Here is a 15,339-nt window from a genome sequence, read left to right on the forward strand (position 1 = left end):
GTCATGGGATAGGAGGTAGAGTCCTATTGTGGATTAAAAACTGGTTAAAAGATAGAAAACAGAAAGCAGGGTTAAACGGTCAGTATTCTCAATGGAGAAGGGTAGATAGTGGGGTTCCCCAGGGGTCTGTGCCGGGACTGCTGCTTTTTAACATATTTATAAATCATCTAGAGATGGGAGTAACTAGTGAGGTAATTAAATTTGCCAATGACACAAAGTTATTCAAAGTTGTTAAATTGCAAGAGGATTGTGAAAAATTACAAGAGGACTTTATGAGACTAGGCATCTAAATGGCAGATGATGTTTAATTATTTTATTTATTCATTTTATATTACATTTATGTCCAATACATAAATGAGAAAGAAAAGAGAAAATATCAATTAAAACAAACATTAAGGAAAAATATCATCTTTGTTAGTCCACATTATTGTCCACAATTGGGGGATCCAAGATCAGGAAAACAATCTCAAAGAAAATAAGAAAAACACGGAATGGTTAATCTTATAATTCATATTTTCTGAGGGAGGAAGGTTAATTGGTAATTGCAGCCGGTACAGTGGTAACTTAAAGGAAGTTGCTGCAGAGGGTTCTCCATCTGTTCTTTTAACTCCACAAACTCTTGTAATTTCCTGGGTTCAACAAATAAGTAATCAGGAAATAAAACACTTACAAGGGAATCGCTCTAGGAAGGTCCCACCTAGGGCAATGATTCTTGGCTTAAAAGCCAAGAGTTCACACCTCCTAGCCTGCGATTCCCTTGATATGTCAGGAAATATATTTATCTTTTAACCCAAAAAAAACTATCAGCCATATATTGGAAATACAATTTCAAAACATTGTTCCTATCTAAATCAAAGGCAAAAGTCACTAATAATATAACTCTATATACAGGGTATTTTAGGAAAATTTATCTTTCTCAAGTTATTTTTCCTTAATTGGATCTCCAGAAGTTCCAATTTTTTACAAGAAACATAAATTGTCCTTCATTACCAGATTAACTGATTTTCATAGAGAAACCATTTCCGAAATCAAAGTCTTTATTTTATTATCTTGGACTTCCACTTTGTTAGATAAGTATTGATATAATCACATATTTATTCCTAAAAAATTTTTGACATCTGAAGAAGAGAGTTATTTAGACTCTGCAGCACTTCCTATAGTGCGTCCATTGTGACATTATTTGGCTTCACCAGGTCCAATTTCTTCACAGAAACTGCTCCAGATATCTTCGGGGGGAAGAGCTCACTCTCCAATCCCCCAGTTGGTTTATTATCTGAAGTCAATGCTGCGCCAGGACCTCCTCGGATCGCGTGAAAATCCTAACCCACTTCGGGCGTTTCCACTGTCGACCTCCATAGCGAAGCGTTACTGTTTCCGGGTCTTGGAGAGGTCATGCCAACAGGGGGACTCAAAGTCACTCCCTCTCCACTGAGATTCGGCAATAAAGCCTTGCTGTTCCCCGAAGCAGGAACCGATATCCCCCACGTTATGACCCCGAATCTCTCCAAAGTAGACTGAGAAGTGGTGGGAACCCCAGCCGTGTTCGAGGAGGGCAACACCACGGCTTTGCCTTTCTTCTTCCCCATTCTCTGGGGAGTGCGCCTACTTCTTCAGGTATTCTGGTGTAAAACAGGAACTCAACTAACGTACATCCTCCCTCGACGCCATCTTGGATCCTCCAGTTTGGGACACTCTTTGTCTGGTTTCTCCTCAGAGGCCTGTCTGATATGGGTAACCCTTCAGCATAGCTCTCTGAGTCATTGAAACACTGAAGCCCCACCACCACTTACAAGATGGTGTCCCTTCGGAGGGGTGGCAGATGATGTTTAATGTGAGCAAGTGCAAAGTGACGCATGTGGGAAAGAGGAACCTGAATTATAGCTACACAATGCAAGGTTCTACATTAGGAGTCACCAAACAGGAAAGGGATCTAGGCATCATCGTTGATATGTTGAAACCCTCTGCTCTGTGTGGCGGCGGCTAAGAAAGCAAATAGAATGTTAGGTATTATTAAGAAAGGAATGGAAAACAAAAATTAGGACATTATTATGCCTTTGCATCACTCCATGGTGCGACCACACCTCGAATATTGTGTTAAATTCTGGTCATCGCATCTTTAAAAAGATATAGTGGAATTAGAAGCGGTATAGAGAAGGGCGACAAAAATGTGAAAGGGGATGGGATGACTTCCCTATGAGAAAAGGCTAAAGCGGCTAGGGATGTTCAGCTTGGAGAAAAGACAGCTAAGGGGAGAGAGGTCTATAAAATAATGAGTGGTGTTAAACGGGTAGACATGAAGCTTCTGTTTACGCTTTCCAATAATACTAGGACTAGGGGGCATGCGATGAAGCTACAAAGTAGTACATTTAAAACAAATCTGCGACAGAGTGGAGGAGTAGCCTAGTGGTTAGTGCAGTGGGCTTTGATCCTGGGGAACTGAGTTTGATTCCCACTGCAGCTCCTTGTGACTCAGGGCAAGTCACTTAACCCTCCATTGCCCCAGTACAAAATAAGTACCTGAATATATGTAAACCACTTTGAATGTAAAGTGCTTGCTTCGGCAGCACATATACTAAAGTTGAAACGATACAGAGATTAGCATGGCCCCTGTGCAAGGATGACATGCAAAATTTGTGAAGCGTTCCATATTTAAAAAAAGGAAAAACAAATCTGCAAAAAGGTTTTCTTCACAAGTTATAATTAAACTCTGGAATTAACTGCCAGAGAATGTAGTAAATGCAGTTAGCTTAGCGGGGATTAAAAAAGGTTTGGATGGCTTCCTAAAGGAAATGTCCATAGACCATTATTAAAATGGATGGGGAAATCCACTGCTTAGTTCTAGGATAAGCAGCATAAAATGTATTGTACTTTTTTGGATCTTGCCAGGTACTTGTGACCTGGATTGGCCACTGTTGGAAACAGAATGCTGGGCTTGATAGACCTTTGGTCTGTCCCAGTATGGCAATACTTATATACTTAGATCAGGTAAAACCAACGTCCCTCCAACCACAGACCCAAGCCCTGTAATAAAAAGGATTTTAGAGATTGCTTTTCAACTCTGCCTTGACCAACAAGTGCACTCGGAGTCTGTATTTGTGATTAGAAGTAATAAGTTGGAATGTAGAAGATAAGACACAGCTCTAATTAATTTGTTGTGTGAAGAGGGGGATGGAACTTGTTTTTGAGTTCAGATTGGCCACCTGGACTGGGAAACATGTAACCACATTCCCACAGTATAGCTTGCTTCTCAAGCATTTCTGTAATTTTCCTTAGCTCGGAACATGAGCCCTAAGCCTAATAAAAAGGGGAGATTCTTTCAGTAAAAGTAGGAGCTCATCTGTGAGTAACGTACAAACTGCATAGAGAATCTTGTTTCCTGGTCAAAGAAACTCCTGGCTTTTGCTGTGAACAGCACCCCCCCCCCCCCCCCCAGCTGATGATAAGAGCCTGGATGATGTAAGGACCAGAGGAAATAATGTAAATCAGAGATAATGTAATTATGCTATATTACCCAAAATGATGGTAAAGCAGTAAGTATTTCTGTATCTGTCATGGTAAGGTAAAGATAACACACACTCTATACCCCAGTCCTGAACTGAATAGGACCTCTAACCTCCAGACACTTAAAAAATGCAGTTATAACAAGAATGATAATGAAAAGCTCTCTCGCTTTCATGGACAGCAGAGGTAGAGGTGGTCAGGGAACCATTGAGTGCTTTCTCACGGGACGAACAGTAGGAGCAATAACAGGAACAGTCAGGCAGCAGGTAAGAGGAGGGATGAGGCAGGTGCTCTCTCTCTTTGTCAGGCTTGTAATGCAGACCAGCAGGAGCAGGGCCGTGTGTCAACACATAACACAGGCCTGTGTTTTGTGTTGACATTATGGTTTGTAAGTAAATGTTCAATGAAGCAGCTTTATTAAAATGACAGCTTATAGTAGGAAAAACCATGAACATGGAAGAAAAAACCCATAGAGTTCATTTGTACTGTAATGATAGTAAATATCAATCAAAGCAATTATCAATAAAATGATTACCAAGCGGAGGACCTCTAAAATTATATACGAAATATACTTGACATGCTAGTTAGTAAGAGTCACACTGAACTTTCACCTGGATAGGACACCTTGGATACCTTAATTCCCCAGCATAATTTTACTTGAGTCAACAGGCACATACACAAGCATCTTGATAGAACCAAAGGCCTGACTGTGATGTCAGCGTCAGCCATCAGGCAAAAGAAATCTTTGTAGGCCTAACCACATTCTTTGGTAGATTCATTTTCAGGGCTATTTTAAACTAAAATCCTTGCAAAACGTATCTATTTAAGCTTGTATAATAGTTTTGCAATTGCTTACAGGTTAACAGTATTTAACATATGCAACAGGCGTGAAAGTTGGTGTACCTAGACTATGTTGTTGAATCCTAACTTTTCTGAAATGTGAACCAGTAACACCTCCATGGCTCCCTGTAGAAGAAGTTTATAAAGGAAACCCATAAAGCCATGCAGGTGCCAAGCAAATATACAGGCTAAACAATACACATGTGACTTCACAATGGAAAAACAACACATGGAGAAGACCATAAAGTCCTGAATGTATATCGTTTCAGGGCCGCAAAGAGGGGGGAGGGGGCAAAATTGCCTGGGCCCTGCGCCAGGGTCTCTCTCTCTCTCCTGCTCCTGACAGAACCTGAGTGATTGTGTCCCGACAGGAGCAGGAGAGAGAAAACTTCAGCGCCGTGGCTGGGACCCCCCTTGGAGGCTGGGGGGGACCTGGATGAGCAACTCCAGTGCTGCTCTTCTGAGCGGCTGCTTTTTCTCTCAGGTGCACATGCTCCAGGCAGTGGCGACGATTGGGGTGGAGGGGGGGGGAAAGGTGGCCCTCCCCCAGCCCAGCGGCCCTGCCCCGGGCCCGGTTCAGTCATTTAGTAGCCCTGTATAGTTTCTGTGAGCCTGTTCAAAACACAGGCACAAACAATAAGAACGTGGCTCCATAATAAAGAAGCCTGTCAGAAAAAACAACCATGAAGCAACAATGCATGTGCATGCTTAATGTATTATTACTACATGTGCAGAAATACCAGCACTGCCTTTCCCAATCAGCACAGGTATGCTTAGAAACAACAGAAAAGATTTAAGATTTGTGCCTCTGCCTCCAACCATAGTAGCATAGTAACATAGTAGATGATGGCAGATAAAGGCCTGTACGGTCCATCCAGTCTGCCCAACAAGATAAACCACAGCAACTCCCACGAACCCTCACTTGATCCCATCACTGACCAGACCATGGGAGATATGCCGTGGAGACAAAGAAGGGGACTGGCATGTCTTCACACAAAATATAGTAAGTACATGGGTATAGACAGAAAACAAAAACATGATTGGAACCTGTAACCAATGCACACTGAATTCAGATTTCAAAATGCATGTTGTGAAAAACAAAACTTAAATCAAAAATGGTATTTACATTTGTTTTACATTACTTTGCACTGCTAAAGGAGTGAGGCTAATTATACCAACTAATTGTTAAAGAACCCTTAAGCCTTTCTGGTTAGTAGGCTTGTGATATAGGGTTCCTTGTGGCCCTGCACAAGTGACCTATAATATGACACAACAGAAAGAGTTTACTTATAAACTGCCCCCCTCCCCATCTTCAGACCCATTGCAGCAGGTACCAAATTTGTATGATGAAACACATCTTCCAATAAAGGGTTTAATGCAAGAGTGCCCAGAAAGGTCAAGGAATTGCAATGGTATACCAATCACCACAAAATACAGTGCATAACACAAAAATCGAAAAATTAAAACTACATTTATGAAAAACAACAATCAAAAATGTAAAATCATGATTCCTTGAACTTTTTAGATGCCATGGCAAAAGGGGGGGGGGGGGGGGGAACCGCTAACCAATGTCCCACTGCAGCTACAAGTGAGAAGGAAAACACAGAAAGGAATTCAAAACAGTCTGGTTTTCTCAGGCACTTTAAAAAACATAGCCTGTACTAGCTAAATGTGAAGCATGTTTGGTTTCTTATATTAAACACATAAAGACACAGTATTCTAAGAAAGATTAGTGAAAGTTATTTCAAACAGTAAGTCACAGAAATTAACATATATTACCCTGAGAAAGGCAAGGACAAATCCAACTCGGGTAAACGTATAACGTATCACATACCGTATAAAACTTGTTGGGCAGACTGGATGGACCGTACGGGTCTTTATCTGCCGTCATTTACTATGTTACTATCTACTTTACGTGCATGCCTAGAACACAGATGCCCCAGACTTCACCACTAAAACAAAACATTCCAGATTCATAGGGCAAATTAGAAGTTTGAACTCCTTCCCTCACCCCTTAGAAATAAGCTTCTTCTCTCTAGGGAAACGGCTGGCTTCCGACTGGAAAAGAAGGACAGGTCAGTGCTGCTATACTATGTAATTCCTGTGAAAACAACAGCACATCAGCATTAGTTCACTCCATTCAGCATTTGTTTTTTGAGGTGTTAATTATCTTTACTTCAGGGATATTTGAAGTTTTAATCTGTATATTTGCTATTCAACTAACATTAGACTCCAACATATTCCTTTATATCAAAATGATGTAATAAAAGCATTTTGATATAAAGGAATTGGAGTCTAATGTTAGTTGAATTCATTATATGACAGTTACACAAGGTATGGTGTTTTCGGCGTTTTCAAATGTACTTGGCACACACAAAAGTAGAAAAAGATGATCTATCCTTGTTAAATGGAAAAGGAATTCGGGAGATGCTCATTCAAGCTCATTACAGAAAATATACTCAATAGTGTAGCATTAATGTGAACAGATGTAAGTTGAGGAAATTAAATCTCGTCATGAGTAGGGACGTTATTTTGCCAACAGAGAAAAAAGGGGCACAGTGTCAAGGATAACATACTCGCAATAAAACATGGAAGTGTTAATGCCTTCTAATTCTAAAGTGACATAACCCCAGGAGAAAACAAAGCTGTTTCCTTGAAATTCCCGTCAGGTAACAAGGAGACTTTACTCCGGTCATCGTTCCAGATTAAAGAAATTGCCCCTCTTCACAAATACCATTTGAACGTATAAAAACGGGGTAAATTCTTAACAGAGGATACAAAAATATGCCTAGCTTTTAAAGACATCTGCTTTACAATTACATTACTAGTGTTGTAAAATGCTACATAATGCTGTCTACGGTGTGTGCACAATTCTTTTTATGTGAATACTTTTTCCTTGTCTATCAAAACTTATTTAAAAACAAAGGTGGAACTTAGATCTTGGGCCAAATTACCCGAAAACTTTCAAGTGTTTTTGTACTTTGGAATTTATATGTATCTAATTAAGTCATAGGAGCCAATTGTTGTACAGTTCTAACCTTTGATTTATACCTAGTGCGATGTTGATTCTTTAAACCTTATTCAATTAGTACTTGGTAGCCTGTTTAGTTGGATCCTGATTTATTATTAATCCTGAAATGTAACAGTTACAAACTCCTTCAACGCTCTGCTAGCATACATCAGCTTTGTCTTTCTCCTTTAATGAGCTCAGCGAGAAAGGAATATTACTAAAGTACTACTACTACTTAACATTTCTAGAGCGCTACTAGGGTTACGCAGCGCTGTACAGTTTAACAACGAAGGACAGTCCCTGCTCAAAAGAGCTTACAATCTAAAGGACGAAATGTCAAGTTGGGGCAGTCTTACCTCATTCAATTTATTTTCCCCTGGCAAGCAGAACTTTCCACGAGGAAACAAAAAACAAGGACTAATTTTTGTAACAGTACATATTATAACAAAGAAATATACACGCCAATTAATCACTGCTATGGCTAACGTAATGTATTCAGGGTCACAGAATTATAATGGTAGCAAGCAGATGTTAAACAGGAATAATCAAATTGTGGAACTGGAACCTAACAAACCAGTAAATTCTATATGAAGAGCAGAAGGGAACAATTAAGATGACACAGCTACTATAGGACGTTATGAGGTAATGCAGTCATAATAAAACTCTCTAACCCAGGTATTTCACACACAATGCCTTCCTAACATCAAGCGATAGGATTCCTGAAGTTTCAAGTGACACTGTCTATTCAGACTCCCCCTTTAATAATAAGGACTTTATGCCTTAATAATCTTGGCTTGCCAAGCACAGATGTTTTTAAACTTCAGTCCTGAGCGGGGAAACAGGTCTCGTTATCTCTGCAGACTGAAAACGAAATTGTGGAGGCAATAAAAAAAACACAAACTTGATTCCCTTCATTAAATGCTAAGAAGCACCGCCTCTGGCCTGGTTACCACTCAAATGTATTTCTTTGGCAAAGCATGGCTTTAGCTTGCTGAATCATTGCGATCTATTTCTGACAAATGCTATTATGATGTTTTTAAACCCATCTTGGTCTTAACTTGCTAACCACACAGCTTAGTAAAAAATTATGTTGTTAATTAATGTAAAAATGGTAGCAGTGAGGTCGACAATTCCTTCAGCGTTTGTAAACTAACCAAATATGCTTAAAGCCAATACCTCAAGCTGGGGAAGGATTTGAACATTTCCCTGCCAACAAAGTGCATTCTTAATATAAGGTAATATTGCCCTCTAAAGGGCATTAAAAGTTATAGCAAGAGACTTAAACCGATTTGTTTACTAGATAATACATGATTTAAAATTTATTTATGTCCTTTACGGAGAGAAGGAAGGAATAAAAACAATGCTCATGTCACATAATTGATGACAGTTCAAACTGAAGCTGTGTGGAGTGGTGGATCCACTTCTGATGGCAGCTTCTGCTGGCGTTCAGAATGTTTCTTAACATTTTTCTTCCTGATTGCCAAATAGCGATGATTGGAAAAGACTGACTGTAACGTTAATAGTTTTGTTCTAGTAACTGCATATAATTAATTATTTCTTTGTGTTCCAGGTTTAGGTAGAGCTTCACTGCTCCTGCGGGAGTGTTTTCATAGAACATAGAAGGAATATGCTGAAAAAGGTTACTGTCTGCCTGGTCTTTCTCTGCCTGTTCTGCTAATTCCACCCTATCACCCCATAAGAGGGTCTGATCAGAGTTGTTGGGAGGTTCAGTGCTTGGCCCATGCTCTAAATAAGGACGGATGGGTACCCCCCCCCCCCCCCCCCCTTTTCAGAGGTACAACTGGAAGTGGGATGTCTAGTTTATCCCAGTCTTAGGGAATCTATTTGCTGGTAACGCTTGAAGTCTTTTAAAGAAAATTTGGCATTCTATCTTGCTGGTAAACATTAATTTCAGCCAATTTTGGATGAAAAAAAACTAGGACTCTCCATGGCTAAAAGAGTTATGTTCAAAAGCATGGCATGCCTTTTAGGACTTTTCAACCTCTTCAGTGACAGGATATCCAGTTTATTTCCGATCTGACGAAGAAGGGCAACCTTCGAAAGCTAATCAAGAAATGTATTAAGTTATGTTCAATAAAAAAGGTATCATCTTATTTTCTTTTCCATGTTTTATTTTGTTTGATTTCTATTGATTAACAGCTGAGAAAATAAACTAATTCATTCATTCAGAGTCTGGCCACTAGGTGGCAATATTGACTTGCACAACTCACCTAAACAATGGATGCTTTAATTTCTGTTTCTAAGCAGGGAATTCATTTTGATCTTTGATGCCACGATTTACATGGCAGAGAAGAAAACCATATTAGTGGTAAATTGATTCTTTTGGAAATGAAAAGGGAACACTTACCTTCTTCCCCCCCCCCCCCCCCCCCGATATTCAAAACCGATTTTTAAGAAGGGTTCCAGAGGAGATCCGGGAAATTATAGACCGGTGAGTCTGACGTCGGTGCCGGGCAAGATGGTGGAGGCTATTATTAAGAATAAAATTGCAGAGCATATACAAAAACATGGACTGATGAGACAAAGTCAGCACGGATTTAGTGAAGGGAAGTCTTGCCTCACCAATCTAATGCATTTTTTTGAGGGGGTAAGCAAACATGTGGACAATGGGGAGCCAGTTGATATTGTATATCTGGATTTTCAGAAGGCGTTTGACAAAGTGCCGCACGAAAGACTCCTGAAGAAATTGCAGAGTCATGGAATCGGAGGTAGGGTATTATTATGGATTAAGAACTGGTTGAAAGATAGGAAGCAGAGAGTAGGATTGCGTGGCCAGTATTCTCAGTGGAGGAGGGTAGTTAGTGGGGTCCCGCAGGGGTCTGTGCTGGGTCCGTTGCTTTTTAATGTATTTATAAATGACCTAGAGATGGGAATAACTAGTGAGGTAATTAAATTCGCCGATGACACAAAATTATTCAGGGTCGTCAAGTCGCAGGAGGAATGTGAACGATTACAGGAGGACCTTGCGAGACTGGGAGATTGGGCGTGCAAGTGGCAGATGAAGTTCAATGTTGACAAGTGCAAAGTGATGCATGTGGGTAAGAGGAACCCGAATTATAGCTACGTCTTGCAAGGTTCCGCGTTAGGAATTACGGATCAAGAAAGGGATCTGGGTGTCGTCGTCGATGATACGCTGAAACCTTCTGCTCAGTGTGCTGCTGCGGCTAGGAAAGCGAATAGAATGTTGGGTGTTATTAGGAAGGGTATGGAGTCCAGGTGTGCGGATGTTATAATGCCGTTGTATCGCTCCATGGTGCGACCGCACCTGGAGTATTGTGTTCAGTACTGGTCTCCGTATCTCAAAAAAGATATAGTAGAATTGGAAAAGGTACAGCGAAGGGCGACGAAAATGATAGTGGGGATGGGACGACTTTCCTATGAAGAGAGGCTGAGAAGGCTAGGGCTTTTTAGCTTGGAGAAGAGACGGCTGAGGGGAGATATGATAAAAGTGTATAAAATAATGAGTGGAATGGATCGGGTGGATGTGAAGCGACTGTTCACGCTATCCAAAAATACTAGGACTAGAGGGCATGAGTTGAAGCTACAGTGTGGTAAATTTAAAACGAATCGGAGAAAATTTTTCTTCACCCAACGTGTAATTAGACTCTGGAATTCGTTGCCGGAGAACGTGGTACGGGCGGTTAGCTTGACGGAGTTTAAAAAGGGGTTAGATAGATTCCTAAAGAACAAGTCCATAGATCGCTATTAAATGGACTTGGAAAAATTCCGCATTTTTAGGTATAACTTGTCTGGAATGTTTTTACGTTTGGGGAGCGTGCCAGGTGCCCTTGACCTGGATTGGCCACTGTCGGTGACAGGATGCTGGGCTAGATGGACCTTTGGTCTTTCCCAGTATGGCACTACTTATGTACTTATGTACTTAACCATTTAACTGTTAAATGACACTTAATCATCATCTATCTGGCGATATTCAGTGGGGGATAGCTGGCTATCCCCTGCTCAACATCATCAGTTAGCAGCTAGGAGATAACCGGCTATATTGCATGATATATTCATCACATAGCCAGCTATTGTAAGCAGCCACACTGGGCTCTGATGGAGTTTACTTTGCAGCTCTTGGTAATGTGCCCAAATGAGACCCTACTAAAAAAAAAAAACCTAGTGTCAGAGTGTCAACTGAACCCTTAGCTTGTGAAGAAAGGCGTAAAAGCTGTTCTAGGATATCAAAGCACTCCTGAGCAATTCTATCCTTTTCTGCACCCAGGGATTGATAGCTATCCTGCTGTGCCTGACAAATGCTTTGGGCTTCCACTAAATAATAAATAAAAATAAATCAAAACAGAGCAAAAGTTAAGATGATACCTTTTTTATTGGACTAACTCAATACATTTTTGATTAGGTTTCGGAGGTAATCCTTCTTCAAATCGGAAATAAGCAAATGTTGACAAATATCAGAATACGTAAGGGAAACACAAAAGCATTCCCAATGACAGTCTCACAGGAAAAGGGTTGGATGGGCTAGGTTAGGTGACAAACAGGGAGAGCTGGATGGGTGAGAGACCAGGAGAGATGGATAATGGCCAATAAGAGAGTGACAAAGCAGTAGAATTTTATGGTTTATAATGGCCTAGAAAACCAGGATCTTTGTTGAGTCCCCTCTGGTGGGTGTCAAAATATTTAATCATTTTGACTTCAAAGGTTTTAAGTTCTTTAATTGACTTAACATTTCTTATTAGTATTCTTACCATAAGATCATTGATGCAGTGTTCTAGTTTTGTAAAGTGCTGTACCACAGAGGTGGCATCCTGGTTGGAATTGGAATGTTTAAAATTGTGTCTGTGTAAATTGAGCCTTGTCTTTAGCATCTGGCTTGTTTATCAAATATAGCACCCTTCTTCATACTTTTTGTATTGAATAATATATACCACATTTGAGGATGAGCATGTGAAGGATCCCATTATGCTGAATGTTTTTCCCATGTGAGTGACTTTGGGATACACTGAGATGTGTTGGTACAGTTTGCAGCTAGGTATATTGCAGGGACATGTGTCATTCTCTTCTTTTTGAGTTTGTAATGGGAGTTTGCTTTTCACTAATTTCTGTTTCAAATTAGGTGGCTGTCAGAAGGCCAGCCCTGGTGGGGCTGGGAATATCTCTTTCAGTAATTCATCCTCCTGGAGTAGTGGCTGTAAATCTTTTATGAATCTTCTCAATGTTTCTAGCTCTGGATTGTATGTCACTACAAGGGGGATTTTCTCTGTGGCTTTCTTCCCTTTGTACAGCAATAGGTTTTCTCTAGGTATTTTAAGGGAAGAAGCAATATTCTTGGAGATAATTTTGAGGTTGTAACCTTTCCATTAGGAAAGTATATGCTATCACCTAATTTTTGCTGACCTCCGCTTAGCTGAGAATCAATCTGACTTCTTTTAAAGTGCGCCACAGTTTGTATATAGTAATCTGCATTCAATATCTCTTCTGTCATATCCTAGTGCTCAGGGCAATTAACAGAAGTTCCCTAACCTAGCAGGGAACCTTGATGACAGGTGTTTCTGAACAATTAAACTATTATTTTTATTGCCTAAAACACTGCTGCAAGATGTTTATTCAAAGACACTACTTTGAAAGATGTTAATCAAAGCACAAGTAATTTAGTCTGTGCTTTTGAGCCTTGAAGTTTACACTTTAGTCTTATCAGTGAACTTTAAATCCATGAAGATAAATCACTGGCGTTTTACTGCGAGAGCAGCACTCAAGCACTCTTTTTAACCATCACACAAAAATGCTGGTAAAAACAGATAGCATGTCAGACAGTTTGGAAAGCTGACACGGCTTAATACCTTCAATCTGTTACAGCTATTAATAATAAATAACACAATTTCTCGTGGATCCTATCCAAATTGGGGGGCTTGACAGAATTACCTTGCCCCAGGTGGAGGCAGGCAATGACGGGACATACAAATAATAGCAAAATACAAACAAGTAGCACTTTGGGAATTTAGATCAGGTATAACGAACATCCCTCCAACCACAGACTTAAGCTCTCAGTCCAAAAATACACACTGAAAGAATAGAACACAAGTCTCAGATATTATAAATATATAAAAGGTAATTTATTATATTGATTATATTGATAGCAGAGAAAATAGTGTAAAATCAGAGATAATGCAATTATGCTAAATTACCCCACATGATAGTAAAGCAGTGAGTGTTTATGCACCTGTCACGATAGAGTAAAGATAACGCATACACTATACCCTAGTCCTGAACTGATTAAACCCCCAAAGCACTATAAAAAGGCAGTTACAACCTGAATGATGATGAAAGACTCTCACAGACAGCAGAGGTGGAGGCAGTCAGGGAACCACTGAATGCTTTTTCATGGAAGAACAATAGGAGCAATAACAGGAACAGTCAGACAGCAGACAAGAGCAGGGATGAGGCTGTAAGGTGCTCTCTTTCTCTCTGTCAGGCTGGTGATATAGACCAGCAAGCATGCAGGCAGGAGCAGGGCTGTGTGTTAAATGAGCTTCAAGTGTCTTCATGATGCAGCCAGCTCATGAGAGCAGTCCCTTGGATAACTGCTCCAGATAACACCCAGAAAATATAATATTTATGCAGAGGCTTCTTATAAGCTTTTCTTGGGTAAAGCAAGCCTCCCAGTCTACAACAACAAGTTGTGGATTTCCAATGTTGTGTTTTTCGGAACCTAAAATACTGGGCCAAAGGCACCGGGAGCAGAGTTGTTCTGATTATGAAAACACAGTTTTTGTAAAAACAATTGTTGTTGGAGTTGTTGATGCTCAGGAGTAGAGGAGTGGCCTAGTGGTTAGAGTGGTGGACTTTGGTCCTGGGGAACTGAAGAACTGAGTTCAATTCCCACTTCAGACTCTGGGCAAGTCACTTAACCCTCCATTGCCCCATGTAAGCCACATTGAGTCTGCCATGAGTGGGAAAGTGCAGCGTACAAATGTAATATAAATAAATAAAAGATACAGCCTTGGCCATATTTAGCAAGGTCCACTCCTTGCAAGGTTGAGGCTAGTTCATGCATGCAAGCTGAAGTTGGCCTGAGTCTGTATCTTTTTAAGTCAGGTTGGTAATGCTAGATAGTGCAATGTATTATAATCTGAAATAACTTTTATGCTTTTAGACTATTTGTAATGTATCCGTTTTTATTCATGCTTTGAGTTAATATAATTTATTGTATATCATTTTAGGGACTCCTGAGGCAGGCCTGATCGGCCAAAACACGACTCGTGCCGAGTCCAGTTTTTTAAGAATAAACTCTTGCTGTGAACTTTTTTCTGAGTCCAGTAGAAGTTTGTTTGGCGTCATCCATCTTGTCACATTCGCTGTGTTCTTTTCTTGGTTTTTCCATTGCGGAGGTCCGCTTTCTTCTGTTTGCCATAGCATGTAGTGCTGCATAGAGTGCCTTTTGCTCCTACAGACGCTAGCTTTGCTTTTATAATTGCCTCATCAACCATGGCGACTTTGGGGATAGTGATATAACCAGGCATTAGGACAGAAGAGGGTAATTAGGCATTGGCTTATGTACTGACTTTATAAATAGAAAACTGAAGAATGCAGGATCTGAAATATCCTACTAACAGAAGTGGTAGTGGCCATCTCTGTAGAAGATTTTGGCCGTAATTTTAAAGATATAGAGAATGCCTGTAGGAGAAGGTTTTGAAAACCAAAAAGATCATGGGGCTGGGGAAAGTTAGTGCTGCATTATATATGGCAATTAACACGTGTATTTAGTTAAAATAGACAAATTTCAATTGGGCAGACTCAATGGATTTGCTTTGCCATAATTTCCTAGGTTACTACCAGCTCTTTGAACCCCACAGTGCTCTTTAGATCTCTACGGGGAATCTTATTGCAGGGCTGGGCTGTGCTTATCCACCCAGAAGCCACCATTAATCTTATTGTTTCTTGTCTTCTCTATGTTTCTGAAGATGAAGGATGGGGGGGGGGGGGGGGGGGTGGAGAGAGAGAACACAAAA

At 40.4% G+C, this 15,339-nt stretch overlaps 1 non-coding gene across 1 annotated transcript; it reads left to right on the forward strand.

Annotated features, from left to right (window-relative positions):
* The first annotated feature begins 2,548 nt into the window (after positions 1 to 2,548).
* Positions 2,549 to 2,653, forward strand: LOC115460841. Its single transcript, XR_003940615.1, has one exon. It is a non-coding gene; the product is annotated as a U6 spliceosomal RNA (small nuclear RNA).
* Positions 2,654 to 15,339: the final 12,686 nt, after the last annotated feature.

This window comes from Microcaecilia unicolor, chromosome 1 (genome assembly GCF_901765095.1).
Source record: "Microcaecilia unicolor chromosome 1, aMicUni1.1, whole genome shotgun sequence".
In the NCBI taxonomy this organism is placed as follows: Eukaryota; Metazoa; Chordata; class Amphibia; order Gymnophiona; family Siphonopidae; genus Microcaecilia; species Microcaecilia unicolor.